Here is a 17,157-nt window from a genome sequence, read left to right on the forward strand (position 1 = left end):
GATCAGTTTGCTTCGTTACAATTTCATCCTTTTGGCATGAATGTTTAAAATCAGCATATCTTAATGCAGTATGAACAATTATGTTTTAATGGAGACACAAAATCATCTTACTGATGTGATTGTATGCACCAAAGCATTCATTCAAGGCTGAGGTAAATATCGAGATATATATCGTATATCGTGACATGGCATAAAAATATCGGGATATTACTAAAAGGTCATATCGCCCAGCCCTACTTAAAGACTTAAAGTAGTTTGAACTCCTTATCTCTGAATTGAACCAATATGTCATCCTAAAGGGGCTCTAAGCAACTGGCCCCTTATTTCTTTTATTACAGCATTATCACTGATGTTTACTAACGATGTCTGAGCTGCAACTTGATAATTACGCATAAAATGGACGCGCTGACGTTGCGGTAACGTATTGTGTCATTTCCTGTTTCCCTAGCGTGTGTCACTGCGGATTGCTACGAGCCGTTGGCTCCTTTAACTTCTTTCTAACTTCTATCTATTGTTAACCAACCACTCACTTTAGCGCACAATATCTTCCCAAACCACTGTTCTATATATTGCATTTATTTTTGGGATCTTTGGCTTTCTGTTTACTGACTTAAACAGCTCAAGCACTCAGTTTTAGCATGGCTGCTAGCTCTCTTCCCACACCCCGGTCCCCTGCCTTTTCTTGCTCGGTGTGTCTGATGTTTAGCTACTCCTCCGCCTCCTTTAGTGATAACGGTAGGTGTATTAAGTGTAGCAGCTTGGCAGCCTTGGAGGCGAGGCTCTGTGAGTTAGAAGCCCAACTCCGCACTCAGTTAGGGAAGCAGTTAGTCAGCAAGCCCCCATTAGCCAGTGCGGAGCTACCAGCCAGGGCAGCAATCCCGAGCCATCCCTCAGCAGTTCCCGTGCAGCCGGGAGTCGAGGCGGGCTGGACGACGGTCAGGCGGAAGCGTAGCCCCAAACCAAAACCCACTGGCCACCACCAACCTGTTCACGTTTCTAACAGATTTTCCCCGCTCGGCGACACACCCGCTGAGGCAGAAACCCTGATTATAGGTAGTTCCATAGTCAGAAACGTGGCACTAGAGACACCGGGGACCATAGTCAAATGCATTCCTGGGGCCAGAGCGGGCGACGTCGAATCGTATTTGAAACTGCTGGCTAAGGCTAAACGTAAATACCGTAAGATTGTAATTCACGTCGGCGGTAACGACACCCGGTTACGCCAATCGGAGGTCACTAAAATTAATGTTGCTTCGGTGTGTAACTTTGCCAAGAGCATGTCGGACTCCGTAGTTTTCTCTGGTCCCTTGCCAAATTTAATCAGCGATGACATGTTTAGCCGCATGTCATCCTTCAACCGCTGGTTGTCTAGGTGGTGTCCCGATAACAGCGTGGGTTTTATAGATAATTGGAGCGCTTTTTGGGGAAAGCCTGGTCTTATTAGGAGAGATGGCATCCATCCCACGTTGGATGGAGCCGCTCTCTTATCTAGCAATATGGACTCTTTTATTAGTCAGCTAAATTGACAACTCAGGGTTGGGACCAGGAGGCAGAATTGTAGTCCTACACACTTTTCTGCAGCTTCCCGCCTGCCGCCGCCCACCCAAAACCCCATTCCGACCTTATACAACTTCCCAGCAGTAAGAATTAAACAACACAAAAACACTTCTGGGGTTAATCGTGAAAACCTCATAAAAATAAAAACAATGGATCTAATAAAATCTGAAAATAAGACAATAAAGTGTGGCCTACTGAATATTAGATCCCTCCCAAATAAGTCTTTATTAGTCAATGACTTGATAGGTGATCACCACATTGATTTATTCTGTCTTACGGAAACCTGGTTACAGCAAGAGGATTATGTTAGTATTAATGAAGCTACACCAGCTAACTATTTAAACTTTCACATTCCTAGAACTACAGGCAGAGGAGGAGGTGTTGCAGCTATTTTTAAGTCAGAATTTTTAATTAATCCTAAGCACAAAACTAACTATAAATCCTTTGAATTCCTGACATTAAATTTATCTCATCCAAAATGGAATTCAGAGAAACCGCTCCTTTTAGCATTAGTGTATCGCCCACCTGGACCTTACTCCGAGTTTCTGACCGAATTCTCTGATCTCTTGTCTGAGTTAGTGCTGACTACTGATAAGGTCATTGTACTAGGCGATTTTAATATTCATGCTGACGATGAAAATGATAGTTTAAACATTTCCTTTAGCTCTATTCTAAACTCAATTGGGTTTTCACAAAATGTCAATGGAGCCACTCACTCTCATGGTCATACTCTTGATCTTGTTCTAACATATGGTATTGAGACTGATAAGCTCAAAGTATTTCCTCAAAACTCTGTCTTGTCCGATCACTTCTTGTTAACCTTTGAATTCACTTTATTTGATTACTCACTGACCAAAAATAAATTCTACTATAGTAGATGTTTATCAGACAATAATATTACAAAATTTAAACAATCAATTGAATCAATTTTTTCACATCTACCATGTGTTAGCATGACTGAGAGTCCCCCTTTAAGCCTTACTCCTGCTCAGATTGATCAACATGCTGATACTATAACAGCTTCAATGCGTACAACCTTGGATAATGTTGCTCCCCTAAAGAAGAAGAAGAAATTAGGTAAGATTATGAAGGCTCCCTGGTTTAATTCCCAGCTTCGAGCTCTAAAACAGGCATCAAGGCGTTTGGAAAACAGATGGCGTTCATCAGGACTAGAGGAGTCTCACTTAACCTGGAAAGAAAGTTTAAGCGTATACAAAAAAGCCTTACGTACGGCAAGAACAGCTTATTATTCATCATTGATAGAGGAAAACAAAAACAACCCTCGGTTTCTTTTCAGCACTGTAGCTAGGCTTACTAGGAGCCGGAGTGCTGTGGAGCCATGTATTCCTTTCTCACTTAGCTGTGATGATTTCATGAATTTTTTCAGGAATAAAATTGACACTATTAGAGATCAAATTCACAATACTCTTCCTTCTACCTATAATGTTGAGCCTGTTGTGGTCTCCGAAGCATCCTTAGAACCAGGATCTGACTTGTGTCTAAATAGTTTCTGTCCTGTCCAACCCTCTGAATTAACTAAAATAATAGCTTCATCTAAACCATCCACCTGTATCTTAGACCCTCTCCCAACGAGCCTCTTTAAGGACATTTTCCCTTTAATTAATACATCACTACTAAATCTTTTCAATATGTCTTTAGTGACAGGATATGTACCACAATCATTTAAAACTGCTGTAATCAAGCCTTTACTTAAAAAGCAATCTCTGGATCCAGAGGTGATAGCAAATTATAGACCTATATCTAAACTCCCGTTTATGTCCAAAATTCTGGAGAAAATAGTTTCAGCTCAGCTACATGCCCACCTGAGCAAAAATAATTTATGCGAGGAGTTTCAGTCAGGATTTAGAGCTCATCATAGTACTGAGACAGCATTGGTGAAAGTTACTAATGACCTTCTTATGGCCTCAGACAAAGGACTTGTGTCCGTACTTATCTTGCTTGATCTTAGTGCTGCATTTGATACAGTTGATCATAACATTCTGTTACAAAGACTAGAACAGGTGATCGGAATTACAGGTACAGCGTTAAGCTGGTTTAAATCATATTTATCTGATAGACTTCAGTTCGTTCATGTAAATGACAAGTCCTCCTCCCAAACTACAGTAAGTCATGGAATTCCTCAAGGTTCTGTACTTGGACCAATACTCTTCACGCTATATATGCTCCCTTTAGGCAAAATTATTAGACAGCATGGAATAAACTTTCATTGTTATGCAGATGATACTCAACTATACTTATCCTTTAAACCAGATGAAACAAATCAGCCCAATAGGCTACAAAATTGTCTCATAGACATAAAGACTTGGATGTCTAGAAATTTTCTCCTCTTAAACTCAGATAAGACTGAAGTAATTCTCGTTGGATCTGAAAAACTCAGAGCTAAATTTTCCGGTTTTGTAATGAACCTGGATGGCATTACTTTAGCTTCCAGTGCTACAGTGAGAAACCTTGGAGTAATATTTGACCCTGACCTGTCCTTTGGCCCACATATTAAGCAGGTTACTAAAACAGCCTTCTTTCATTTACGTAATATAGCCAAAATTAGGGACATTCTGTCTCGGAGTGATGCAGAAAAACTGGTTCACGCTTTTGTTACTTCGAGACTAGATTACTGTAACTCTCTATTACTGGGCTGTCCTAAATATGCCCTGAAAAGCCTTCAGCTGATCCAGAATTCTGCAGCCTGACCAGAACCAGCAGGAGAGATCATATTTCTCCAGTTTTAGCCTCTCTTCATTGGCTGCCTGTTGAATCTAGAATAGAATTTAAAATCCTTCTCCTTACATATAAAGCCCTCCACAACCAGGCACCACTATATATCAAAGACCTCATTGTTCCTTATATACCAAGTAGAGTACTTCGTTCGCAGACTGCAGGCTTACTTGTGGTTCCTAGAGTGTCAAAGAGCCGAGCAGGAGGCAGAGCCTTTGGTTATCAGGCCCCTCTCTTATGGAATAAGCTCCCAGTTAGTGTTAGGGAAGCAGACACCCTCCCCACCTTTAAGACTAGGCTGAAGACTTATCTTTTTGATAAGTCCTATAGCTAGGGATGGTTAGCATCCCTTAGTTATGCTGCTATAGGTTTAGACTGCTGAGGGACATTTCCTGATACACTGAGCTTCTTTCTTTTTCTCTTTATCTCTTTCTTTTATCCCCCCCCCCATAACAGTGTTGCATCATTAACATGTATGTTTCCTGTCTCAGCAGGTCTCCCTGGCCGGGAGTAGCAGTTCCTGTTGTCTGTTGTCTTTCTGTCCTCTTCCCCCCACACAGCAGAGGCAGATGGCTGCCTGTCCTGAGCCGGGTTCTGCCGGAGGTTTCCTTCCTGTTAAAAGGGAGTTTTTTCCTTCCCACTGTTGCCAGTGTGCTTGCTCAGGATGGGAGATTGAGTTGGACTCAACTCAATCTGTTGGTTTCCTTATATAGGCTGTTATGAATTGGCCTTCATTATGTTTTCCCCTCTGTCTGTAAAGCGTCTTGAGATGGCATTGCCGTGATTTGACGCTATATAAATAAAGTTGAATTGAATTGAATTGAAAAATGGACATTTTTTTAATGTGGCAGACTGTCTTTAAATCTGCAACTTCCACCTTTAAAAGTAAGGACTTCAGTCAGCAGCTGCTCAAATTGCACCGTCCTATCAATATGGGATCTGATCACAAGCGGATCAAGTTCATACCTGCTGTTCACGTACGCGTCAAGTAACCACTGAGATCAGATGTTGCTTCCTCGTGTGTGTAAATAAACACGTAGCCTACACATAACAGAGCATCTAGTGTCTTCTCGTGTTTATGCAAGACTCAAAGACTCTAAACATTGATTCAGATGTGAATGATTTAGATTAACTTACAGTTCGGTGAGTAGAAGTTAACTCGGCTGATGTTAAGCTGCTGGTATCGTTAAACAGTGTAGAAATGTTCATTCCTGTTAAAAGCGAGTTTTTTCCTTCCCACTGTCGCCTTGTGCAGCTCCAGATGAAGGATTAGATCCAAGTCAGTTCAACACAGTCGGTTGTTTGTTGTTTTCCCTCAGCTATGATATTTATTATAAACCGGCTCAAACTGAGGTGTGAAAAGCGCACCGAGACGACGTTGTTGTGAATAAAGCTGAATTAAATCATGACTTTTTCCACAGAGGTGTCATAAGTTATACAAAGTTTACAGCAGACATAAAATGTAGAAAAACAGGCAGTTGTGTAAGACTTGCCACATCTGCAATGCCATGCATGTATGTGACCACTGCACTTTATGAAACTTATGATGGGACTGTTCGACCACAGTTTGGCGTAAAAATAGACGACATGAAGGTGGTGCAATGTGTCTGCAGAGTCAATGTTTCTACTTCCTCTAGAACTACAATAAAACACCATTTCTGTGCAGTGTGGAGGCTCACGTCTCCAACAAAGACCTTAAAACATCAACTTTTCCTCTTAACTCTCTAAAAATAAGTGTTTCATGCAGCATGGAAGGGTTTCCTTTTCATGTTTTGACAAAGTACAGCGGCTTGTAACCAAGGTGTCTGATAAAAGCAACAATATGCGCGTCAAAACCCGACGACCAGCAGCTCTAGAAGTTTCCAGCTGAAGTCGGTGAGCTGCAACAGGAAGCGCCACGCCGAGACAGAAGCCAGACGACAAAACAAAGGAGCGTCCGGAACGCAACAGGAAGCTGCGCCGACGTGAAGCGTGGCGGCTCTGCAAACACGCATGTGTAGAACCGCATGTGTAGACACGCATGTGTAGAACCGCATGTGTAGAACCCCATCTGTAGAACCCCATGTGTAGAACCGCATGTGTAGAACCCCATGTGTAGAACCCCATGTGTAGAACCCCATCTGTAGAACCGCATGTGTAGAACCCCATCTGTAGAACCGCATGTGTAGACCCGCATGTGTAGAACCCCATCTGTAGAACCGCATGTGTAGAACCCCATCTGTAGAACCGCATGTGTAGACACGCATGTGTAGAACCCCATCTGTAGACACGCATGTGTAGACACACATGTGTAGAACCGCATGTGTAGAACCGCATTTGTAGAACCCCATCTGTAGAACCGCATGTGTAGAACCCCATGTGTAGAACCGCATGTGTAGAACCGCATTTGTAGAACCCCATGTGTAGAACCCCATGTGTAGAACCGCATGTGTAGAACCGCATGTGTAGACCCGCATCTGTAGAACCGCATGTGTAGACACGCATGTGTAGAACCCCATCTGTAGAACCCCATGTGTAGAACCGCATGTGTAGAACCCCATGTGTAGAACCCCATGTGTAGAACCGCATGTGTAGAACCCCATCTGTAGAACCCCATGTGTAGAACCCCATCTGTAGAACCGCATGTGTAGAACCCCATCTGTAGAACCGCATGTGTAGACCCGCATGTGTAGAACCCCATCTGTAGAACCGCATGTGTAGACACGCATGTGTAGACACGCATGTGTAGAACCCCATGTGTAGAACCGCATCTGTAGAACCCCATCTGTAGAACCCCATGTGTAGAACCGCATCTGTAGAACCCCATCTGTAGACACGCATGTGTAGACACGCATGTGTAGAACCCCATCTGTAGACACGCATGTGTAGACACACATCTGTAGAACCGCATGTGTAGAACCCCATCTGTAGAACCGCATGTGTAGACCCGCATGTGTAGAACCCCATCTGTAGAACCGCATGTGTAGAACCCCATCTGTAGAACCGCATGTGTAGACACGCATGTGTAGACACGCATGTGTAGAACCCCATGTGTAGAACCGCATCTGTAGAACCCCATCTGTAGAACCCCATGTGTAGACCCGCATCTGTAGAACAGCATCTGTAGAACCCCATCTGTAGAACCCCATGTGTAGACACGCATGTGTAGAACCCCATCTGTAGAACCGCATGTGTAGACACGCATCTGTAGACCCTCATGTGTAGAACCACATGTGTAGACACGCATCTGTAGACCCTCATGTGTAGAACCACATGTGTAGACACGCATCTGTAGACCCTCATGTGTAGAACCGCACATGAGAGCCTGGAAGCTGTGGAGCCCAGTGGACCCAGAGCAGCCGTGTTTACACACACTGTGTGTGTGTGTGTGTGTGTGTGTGTGTGTGTGTGTGTGTGTGCAATCAGCGCAGGTGCTTGGGGCTTAATCCCAGCATGAAAAGGACAAAATCCTCTCTCTGAATTAGCCCAGTTTAAACCCGGTGGCACGTGCACGGGGGAGAGGTAAACACACACACACACACACACAGCAGCTTTATGACTGTCACACTTCAGTAATATTAACATGAATGATTAGATGAGCTTTGTGCGTCGCGTCCTCACAAAGAAAAAGGACTTCTCACGCGCACTCCCGCACGCAGACAATGGCAAGCTGTTATTCACACGCACGCCGACAGCTTGGCGTGACGCACGCACGCGCGTAACTATTTCTTCATTTAAAGCAAATATGGAGGAATAAACGTCTGTAGAGCTGATTGTCTGTGTTGTTGTTTTTTTTTTTATTTTAGCCACTTTTCTGACTTCATTCCACCCCTACTACATTCTTTTATTTCTTTTTAATTTGCATTTAGTTTAAAAAGTTGTTTATTTTTCTTTTAACAAATAAACACCTCCTGATCTGGGTTATTTTTTTAAAGGTGATCTGAATCCATGAAAGTTAATTTCCTGGTGCTGGAAGTAGCGACTCTTTTCTCTGAGCCATCAGGTTCCCCTTTGTTAAGATCACTTTTTTGTCTCATAATATGTTAACTTGAGGGTTAAAACAGAGAAAATAAACTTATAAAGTGATATAAACTGAGAGAGCAGGCAGGCAACCCCGCAGGAACAGCTGAGTGAAAACAAAGAGGCAGCACATTGTGCGCTTCTGGTGCCGCAAACAGGAAGAAGTGTCCAGACAAAAGACTTGCTCCCATCATCACAAAAACACAACAATAAAAAGACAACACGACATGCCTTTTCACAGACATTCTTCTCACTTAAACAACTTAATGTTGACATTACAGGCGTTTGCAAACCTCTTAATTCCTCCTTTTCTTCCTCCTACTCGTCTAAACGTGTTTATCTCCAACAAAGAGCACGACGCAACAGTGTGCCTCTGCTATCTGCTCAGATTGTTGGTTTTTCCGACAGTTCTGCAGACTGTGAATCCAACACGACACCAGAACCATGTTTAGCTGCTTTTCTTACATTTAATTATTAATTTTTTTTAGATAAACATCGCTCTGCTGGTGCGTTACTCACCACCTGGATCGGATCTGAGCAAAGCGCAGCTCGGTGGAAAACTGCTTGCTGAAGAACGAACCAGATGGATGTTTTTTTCAGATATTGTTGCTTTTTGGAGTTAAATAAGTGATTGTCGTCGTCCCAAGTTCTGGTCCATGTGTGATGCTGCCAGATGGGGACTTATTGTTGTGTCCTTTGGGTGCTGATGGATCTCATTTTCCCAACACGGGCTTTTGTTGTCTTTTGTGCTGGTAATGGACTGGCCTGGTTAGTTTGGTAAAGGAACGTCACTATGTGGGCGGGAACCTGAGCTCTGATTGACAGCCCCTCTGACCAATGGGCGACTGCGCTGCATTCAGGGTCCCGTGGAAATCATGGCTACCAGATTAAGAAACGCGTTAAAGCGTAAATAAACTGTTTCCACATCGTTTTAATTACGTTTTCTTCAAACTCAATATGCACATATTGATCAATAGTTAGAAATACTTTACTAGTTTTGCACGTCGACTACTTTAAATCCCAATTAGTTTTCTCCTCGTAGCAGCCTCCAGTTTAACTGTCATTTAAAGCTTAACATTTTTAAGATTTATAACATTTTTGACTTATTTACTTATTTTAAAAAAAATATTTAGAAAAAAATCGCTCTCAATGTAAAAAAAAAGAAGTGGTAAATAAAAATGTAATTAAAGACCCCAAATCTACTTTTATTGCCTGAAATGGACCCCTTACCACAGAGTATAAACCAGCTCATAAATGTCACAAAACTGCGATTCATTTACCAGCTTCAAACTTCAAGATCATATTCCAGGTTTAGACAACATACATTCAATGCGGTGTTGTTATTGCAGATGAGATTATTTCCCACGCGGCCTGAACGCCCCACCAAGGGGAGGAGAGAGCGTGCAGATACCAGGATGTGTAAATAAATACAATATGACAATAAAAAAAGATCTAACTGCTTATTATTTTTTCCACTCATATTAATAATACACTGAGTATTTCTGTCTTATTTTCCACCGTATGAACTTCATATTAATTGAAAACAGGGAGTTTGTTGCTGTTTCTTTTCTATTCCTTTATAATATTTACTGGATATTTCCTTCACTTACCATAATTGATAGCTGAAAATATGTACAAACTCACAAGTGATGCCAAACACAGTTCAGTCTAATTTACACCATCATGAAGGCATTAAACACAAACAAGGTCAGCTTTAAGTCAATAAAGGATTATTGAAATGATTGTGGGTGATATTCTCATGTAGAGGCACAACACAGCCCTCCCCATGCCAATTCTAGATAAAGATCTCTCTGTTGCCACGTGAGACACAGTTGCTATTATTCCTGCTTTCCTCGGATTAAATCAAACAGAAAAAATCAGCAGGCTGGTCGTTTCCTCGGTCACCTCCTCCTGCAGCAGCTGTTTACATGCAGCATCACTCTGACATGACACAGATCCACATCTGGATTTGTTTTTAAATAACTGAGAATAAGAACAGCTGATATATATATTTTAAAAAAAAGCTTCAAAATGAAGCACGAATCTGGTACCAAAAACTGCCCTTGCGGTTCTGACGTCGAGGACGCGCGTCAGCCAAAACAAACAAAAAATATGGGTTATTTTTCTTTAATAATTTACATATTTTTCTGCCTTTCCTTGCAAATAAAAGGTAGACAACGCAGAGTGAGGATCGGGATGTTGCAACACTTTAAAAACCTAAACTGTGAGAGAAGGATGCGTGCAAATACAACATTTGCACACACACACACACACACACACACACACACACACACACACACACACACACACACACACACACACACACTGCAGCTTCCTTTCAGATATGCAGGCTGCGTGCGTGTGCGTGAGTGTTATGAAATCCGTCGTTTCGCTGTGTTTTTGTCGCTCGTTCACGTGGCATCATAATCCTTCCCCTACAAAAAAAAAAGCTGCTCTGAGATCTGCACTAAAAAAATGCACAGATGATAAGAGAAGTTGCGCAAATCCGAGGTTAATGAACGCAACTCCAACATTACAAAAGCTGCTTCAATGCAGAAAGGGATGCTGTAACCGTGTTTTTAACGTAAACAGGCAACAAAAGGTCGATTTGTAGGTTAAAATGGTTTCAACTGGCAACCAACTGGAACTGGCAACCAGGAGGAAATCCCTGCTGCATTCATGTAATCATTCAAGAAGATTATTATAATGGAGGGTAACCAGAATAAAACTGTTTTAATGCCTTTGAGACTAATCCAATGTCAGCCTGGAGAAAGTAGGATACAAACATGGCAACCTCATAAATATTTAAACAAACTACACATTTTTATAAAGCTGCAAAGTCACAACACAAACAGGTAAACTATTTTAAATCGTGGTACAATATTACAGCATTATTACGGGGTATTTTAAAGGTGTCCTCCAGTAGGTCACTGTATCTGCACTCACCCCAAAAACAGGTCGCCTTGCCCCCCTCTCAGAAACCAAAACAACCCGGTGAAGGGGGTTGCTTTCTCCGCTGCTGCTGCTGCAGGAGTCTGGATGTCAGCAGGGACAAAAAGACACCAAAAAACACCCTCACGTTTCCATAAAGGCAGCTGCAGCCTGGACAGGTTGAGCCTAGTATAGCTGAACAAGTCTCCGGTGTCATCAGCGTCCTTTTTTAGGTCTCCGGTGCGTTCACGAGGCAAATCTGCGGGATCTCCGTGCGTTTGCAGAGTGGAGACCCATCCAGGAGGTGGCTCAGATGGAGAGCATATCTGGAGGAGCTCGCTTTTTATTTGTTATTTCTTCTTTTAGAGGGGCTTTCACCTCTACTGGTTCAGCTCTCCACCATCAGCAGCTGGATAGGCCGAGCTGTGTCGGATGCGGCCTTATTTATACCGAAATCCTAATTAGCTGCGATGCGCAGCGCGCTTTGAATAATGCACAAACACACACACAGAGGGTGACCTGTTAGTTATATCTGTCTGATCTGTTGGTCAAACCCTCTGCTCTGGTCGGTGTGAAACACTGAATCTAGCTGTGAAGGGAAACTTGGATAAAAGTGAAGAAAAAGCGGCGTTTTATTTCATCTAACGATGCTGCCTTTAAGGGCTGCAGGACATATGAGAGTCTTAAAGTGAGCACCAATAACAGGGACGAAAAAGAGAAAAATGAAAGAGGTCAGCATTCCCAGGTGACTCTACATTCATATAAAAGGAAAGTTGCATTTTAAATACCTGACATTAGATAGTAGCACACAGATCTAAGAACATCAATGTTACATTAAATGTAAGCAAACTATTATAATTAAACGTATTAACTGATTGAACAGTTTAAGCTTGTCCGATTTGAGCAGGAGCCAAGGAGTCCGGTACTCTCAGTAGTAACACATATAAACTAAAAGATATAGCAAAGTAGAAAACAAACTACAATAAATAGTAAAAACTATATAAATGAAAAGAAAAGTGATATATAAAAATACAACAAATAACCGCAGACTCAAAGAATATTCTCTGTGGTACAAAATGATTTTAAAAAAAGGAGTAAAGTTGAGCTAATCTAAACACGTTTTCACAAGATCTGGGCATTTTTATAGAATCAGAAAGACTTTTATTGTCATTGAACAATTCACAGACTAGGAACTTGTTTCGGTGCTGAATAATAATAATAATAATAATAATAATAATAATTAATAATAACACTGAATAATAATATAAAATAAAATAAAATAATATAAAAGTAGAAACAACTATTTTAAACTATTTTACAAATAATACATAATATTGACGATTGAAGTTGGCTAATCGTTTTAAATCACAACCTTCGTGTAAAATGTTGCTTACTAGTTGAATGTTATCAAGCGTTTTGTACCAGTGGAGTGTTTACTTATGATTTAGGCCTAAAAAGATGATTAAACTCTCTTCTTGATCGGTCTAGCTGTTTTATCTCGGACCAAAACAACGTGTTCCTGTTTTAGTGTCTTAAAATCGTACGGTCCTTGAAGGCAACAGTAGCCTAGCTACACAGCCTGTTCTACAAATAGCGACCAATCAGAGGGAAGAATAATATTCAGATGACCAATCAATAATAAGATAGGGCGGGGTTTAGCACAAACAACCAATCAATGTGAGGCTAGGCTATCGCTTGCGCGCCCACGAAGACGATTGTTGTTTTTGGTAACGCGCGCCACCGACACTGACGCGTGCCAAAATATAACGTCCTGACGCGCATGCGTGGCCGCATTGCAAGCACGTGGTTGAAACATAACACGTAAACAAACCACTTTAAGTCGATGGCAGTGATCGGTGTTCAATGCTGTTTTTTTTTTTTTTTTTTTAACATTTGCGTTTGGTTTTAGTCTCTTTACTTTATGTCTTAATATTTAATATTCACACAGCTGGAATAATTTAAATATATATTTAATTTCGCAGATTATGTCATATTTTGTTATGTATAAATCAACATTTCTTCCTCATTATTCACTTAATCTCCCCTGACAGTATGTATCTGAACATGTTCTTTAAAAAAAAAAAGACATGTTGAACTCATATTTCCTTATGTCGTTTTGGGTCTATAAAATCTGAATGGCGTTTTTAGTTTATGAATTAAAGCTTATCTAACTGCTGACTGGACAGAGGAGAGACTGCAGTGGAGTTCCTTACCCTGGATGACAGCGCCCCCTAAAGGACACTGGAACAACAACACAGGACTATTCAGTGTCATATAGACACCAACTGGACACTTCATGTGGTCAGAAATTCAGTGTATTTAGGCATGTAGACTTGGTCAGGATGAGACTATCTATACCTCCACAGATTTTAAATGACATATAATATACAAATATAACATACAAGAAGGGATGGACATTTTATTTACTACTTATTCCCTGAATTTCTAAGAGTTTTCTTCTCTTGGATCTATTTATTCATATCTTTTTTTTCTAAATGGATGTATTTACAGGTCTACGAGTGAACAGAATATGAAAGTATTGTTGGTTTAATATATGAAGATAGAAGTAAACCAATGTAAAAATGTATTTAGGGGAGCAGGAATGAGAATGTGTAAGTATATACGTGTGAGTGTATGTATGGATGAGTGTGTATAAATGGATATCCATATATATATATATATATATATATATATATATATATATATATATATATATATATATATATATATATATATATCTGTGTGTGTGTGTGTGTGTGTGTGTGTGTGTGTGTGTGTGTGTGTGTGTGTGTATAAGGACATGTATACAAGAGTAAATATGAATATGCGAAATGCTGAATAAGTAGATATTTCCATCTACATACAGCTGTGCTCATATGTATTCATCCCCTTTCATTAAAGAAAAGGCTGAATTTACAACAGTCACTCAAATAACTGGAGACTTAAAGGTGGAGTATGTAAGATTTTCAATTAAAAAAAAAATTAACTAAAAAAATAACTACAATCATAGTTAGATAATTAAACTTGTAATTTAATAACGCATCAAATATGGACAGACTGGAACCTGCATGTTTAAAAAAAACTATCTAATTATGATTGTAGTTATTTTATTAGTTAATTTATTTAGAAAATATTGAAAATCTTACATGCTCCAAGGAACAATAACTAAATATTTGCAAAAATATAATTTAGTAATATAAGACACTGTTTTTTCATTGAATTGAGCTGAAGAAAGAAAACAAACAAACAAACAAACAAATTGGTCCTGGACAAGTTAGAGACTTTTCTGTTGAACAGAGGGACAAAATACCTGTCAACAGGTGCAGAAGTCTGACTGAGAGGAACAGAAAACACCTGACTGGAACGGAAACATTAAAGGATTGTTCAACTAAATATTACTTTATGACTGATGTAATATGTAATAAATTATCTGATTTGTTTGCTTTTTAAAAAATTTTTTTTTTCCAGAATTAGAAAATAATGTCATGATTTTCAGAAAATTTTTATTTATTATTACTTTAGTCAATTTCATCTTATTTTACAGGCAGCTGTTTTTTTTCCTTCTTTAATGAAAGGGTATGAATAAATATGAACACAACTGTACATACAAGTAAGAAGGTGTAAGAGTGAAATTATTTATTTTGTTTATTTATTTGCAGTTTTTTTGTTCTCATCAGGGTTTCATGGGGAGCACTGTGGAATGATGTAAATTGCTACTCTGTCTCTGCTTGTAATCCCCACTCGATTTTAAATAAGAATAATAATAAGTAGATACCTCCAGCAGGACAATGCACCATTTTAGAAAACTCTAATCATATCTAACTGTTTTCTTAACCATCACAATGAGTTTACGGTACTCCAACGGGCTCCACAGTCACCAGATCTCAATCCAACAGAGCAGCTTTGGGATGTGCTGGAATAGACAGTGTCCAACTCGGTTCTAATGCAAGGTTGACCTAATAAAGGAGCTGCTGAGCGTATCTCAGTCAGTAATCTGAATCAGGATCACCTGAGAGTCTGAAAAGCGTGGCAGCTCAAACTGTGTGACAATCGGATGCACAGAAAGCAACTTTAAATGTGTGATGATATATTTACAGCATATATTTAAACAAAGAGAAAAGTGTGTGGCATACAGATGGTTTTCCCACATTTTCCTAGAACTCAGTAAAAAAAAGAAGAAAATATATATATTCTTCCAAACGAAGTCTTCTTTCTTTGTGCTGCAACTTAATAAAACTCTCGCTGCACTTTTATTACAGCCTGATTTTCCCTTCAGGTATTCTGATATAGACTTGGACTTCTGGGAGACTTCTCATGACGCACCTCCCTCCACTTTTCTCTCATTGCTCTTTACTTTCCATGTTCAAAAATATGACATTTGATGTTTTTTGTGTATTCCTCTTTTTCTTCCTCAACAGGTATCTCTGGTTTAGCATGTGCTTTTGTCCTCTCAGTCTCCAGTCAGCTGATAGAAAGACTCTTTCTGGTTTAGCTGGAGGTTTTTGTGCGTGCTCACAGTGAAATCAAAGCAAAAATTTGATAAAGTTTGACATTTTTCATGACTAAGTAATAAACTACTTGTAATAATTAGGCTTATATAAAATGTAATTATACACTACTTAAATTATGTCAGAATGAACCTAAAATATAATTTAATCTTTACAAGGGAGCTTGATTTGACATTTAAGTCCAAATTGCTCAGCATGCAAGGAGATTAAGCCCCAAAAAGTGTCTGAACCTTGAATAGACCACTAGATCTTATTTAATAACAGCTTGTATCTAAACTGTTCTTCATCATCTTGTTCACATTTAGATGTCATCAGACCAACACGACACCTTTTGTTTTAAACAATAAATAGTCTCAAATACAAGACTTACCATTCCACATTTATGATATATCAGCGTAGCAACGTCTTACAGGAGGAATATTCAGAAAATGTAAGTTGAATATCCTTATTTTTCAGTGAGTGGTGTATATTGTTCTGATTTGGCTCTTATTATAGTTTTATTTTAATTAAATAAATAATTTCTAATTAATTGAACATGTTTGAAAGTGCCTTAGAGATGATAGTTAAAAGGAATATCATGAAATAAGTTGAAAATTGTTATTATAAAAAAAAAAAAAAAAGCCATTGTATTTCTTGGTTTATCTCCCGGTTATGTGTTTAAATACAAATGCAAAGCTGAGATGCGCTCATCTCTTAGGTTTGTAACCCCACAGATTTTTCTTTTGTTTATTATTACGCAGGTTTTTTTTTTTTTTTTTTTTTTTTTCTTTCTGTATTTTAAAGATGCTTTCTTGGCTGGAGGGCAGCAAAAAGTCTTTAAATGGAAGATGGCTGGGATGACATTACATTAGATTATGAAAAACAATAAAATATGTTACCATAGTTACGCTGACGACACAAATCCACATCAGGAGACTATGGTCTGAGACTAAATCTGATCAAGTGCATCAATCAAATTAAAGCTTGGAAGTGCCCGAATTTTCTTCAGTTAAATGGAGACAAATCTGAAATAACTTGTTTTTGGAGTCGAAGAATAAAAAAAAAAAAAAAAATTAAAAAATAAGAATAAAAGTCAGGAATCGGCTTCAGATTAACGTTAGGAACTAATGACCAGCCAGAGATCTCGCTTTGTTCCTGAACTTCAGCAGCTGCATTCAGAGGGTCGTGAAGTTTTATCACATAAAGAACATCTGGAGGATTAAAGGACTGAAGTCTCAGCAGGATTCCTGCATTTATCTTGACTGGACCACTGGAACGCTGTCCTTACTGGTCTCTGTGACAAAGTGGGAGAGATTGAAACTGTTCACCACATTTACCTTTTCTCATATTTGTCCCTTTAACTTTACTCTGTTATTTCTGTTGCCAGGTAACCATGCTGCACTTACTATCCCGGGTTGTTAGTGTTTGCATTGAGTTGCATTTTTTAATG

This window comes from Telmatherina bonti (assembly GCF_933228915.1).
Source record: "Telmatherina bonti genome assembly, chromosome: 13".
Taxonomy (NCBI): Eukaryota; Metazoa; Chordata; class Actinopteri; order Atheriniformes; family Telmatherinidae; genus Telmatherina; species Telmatherina bonti.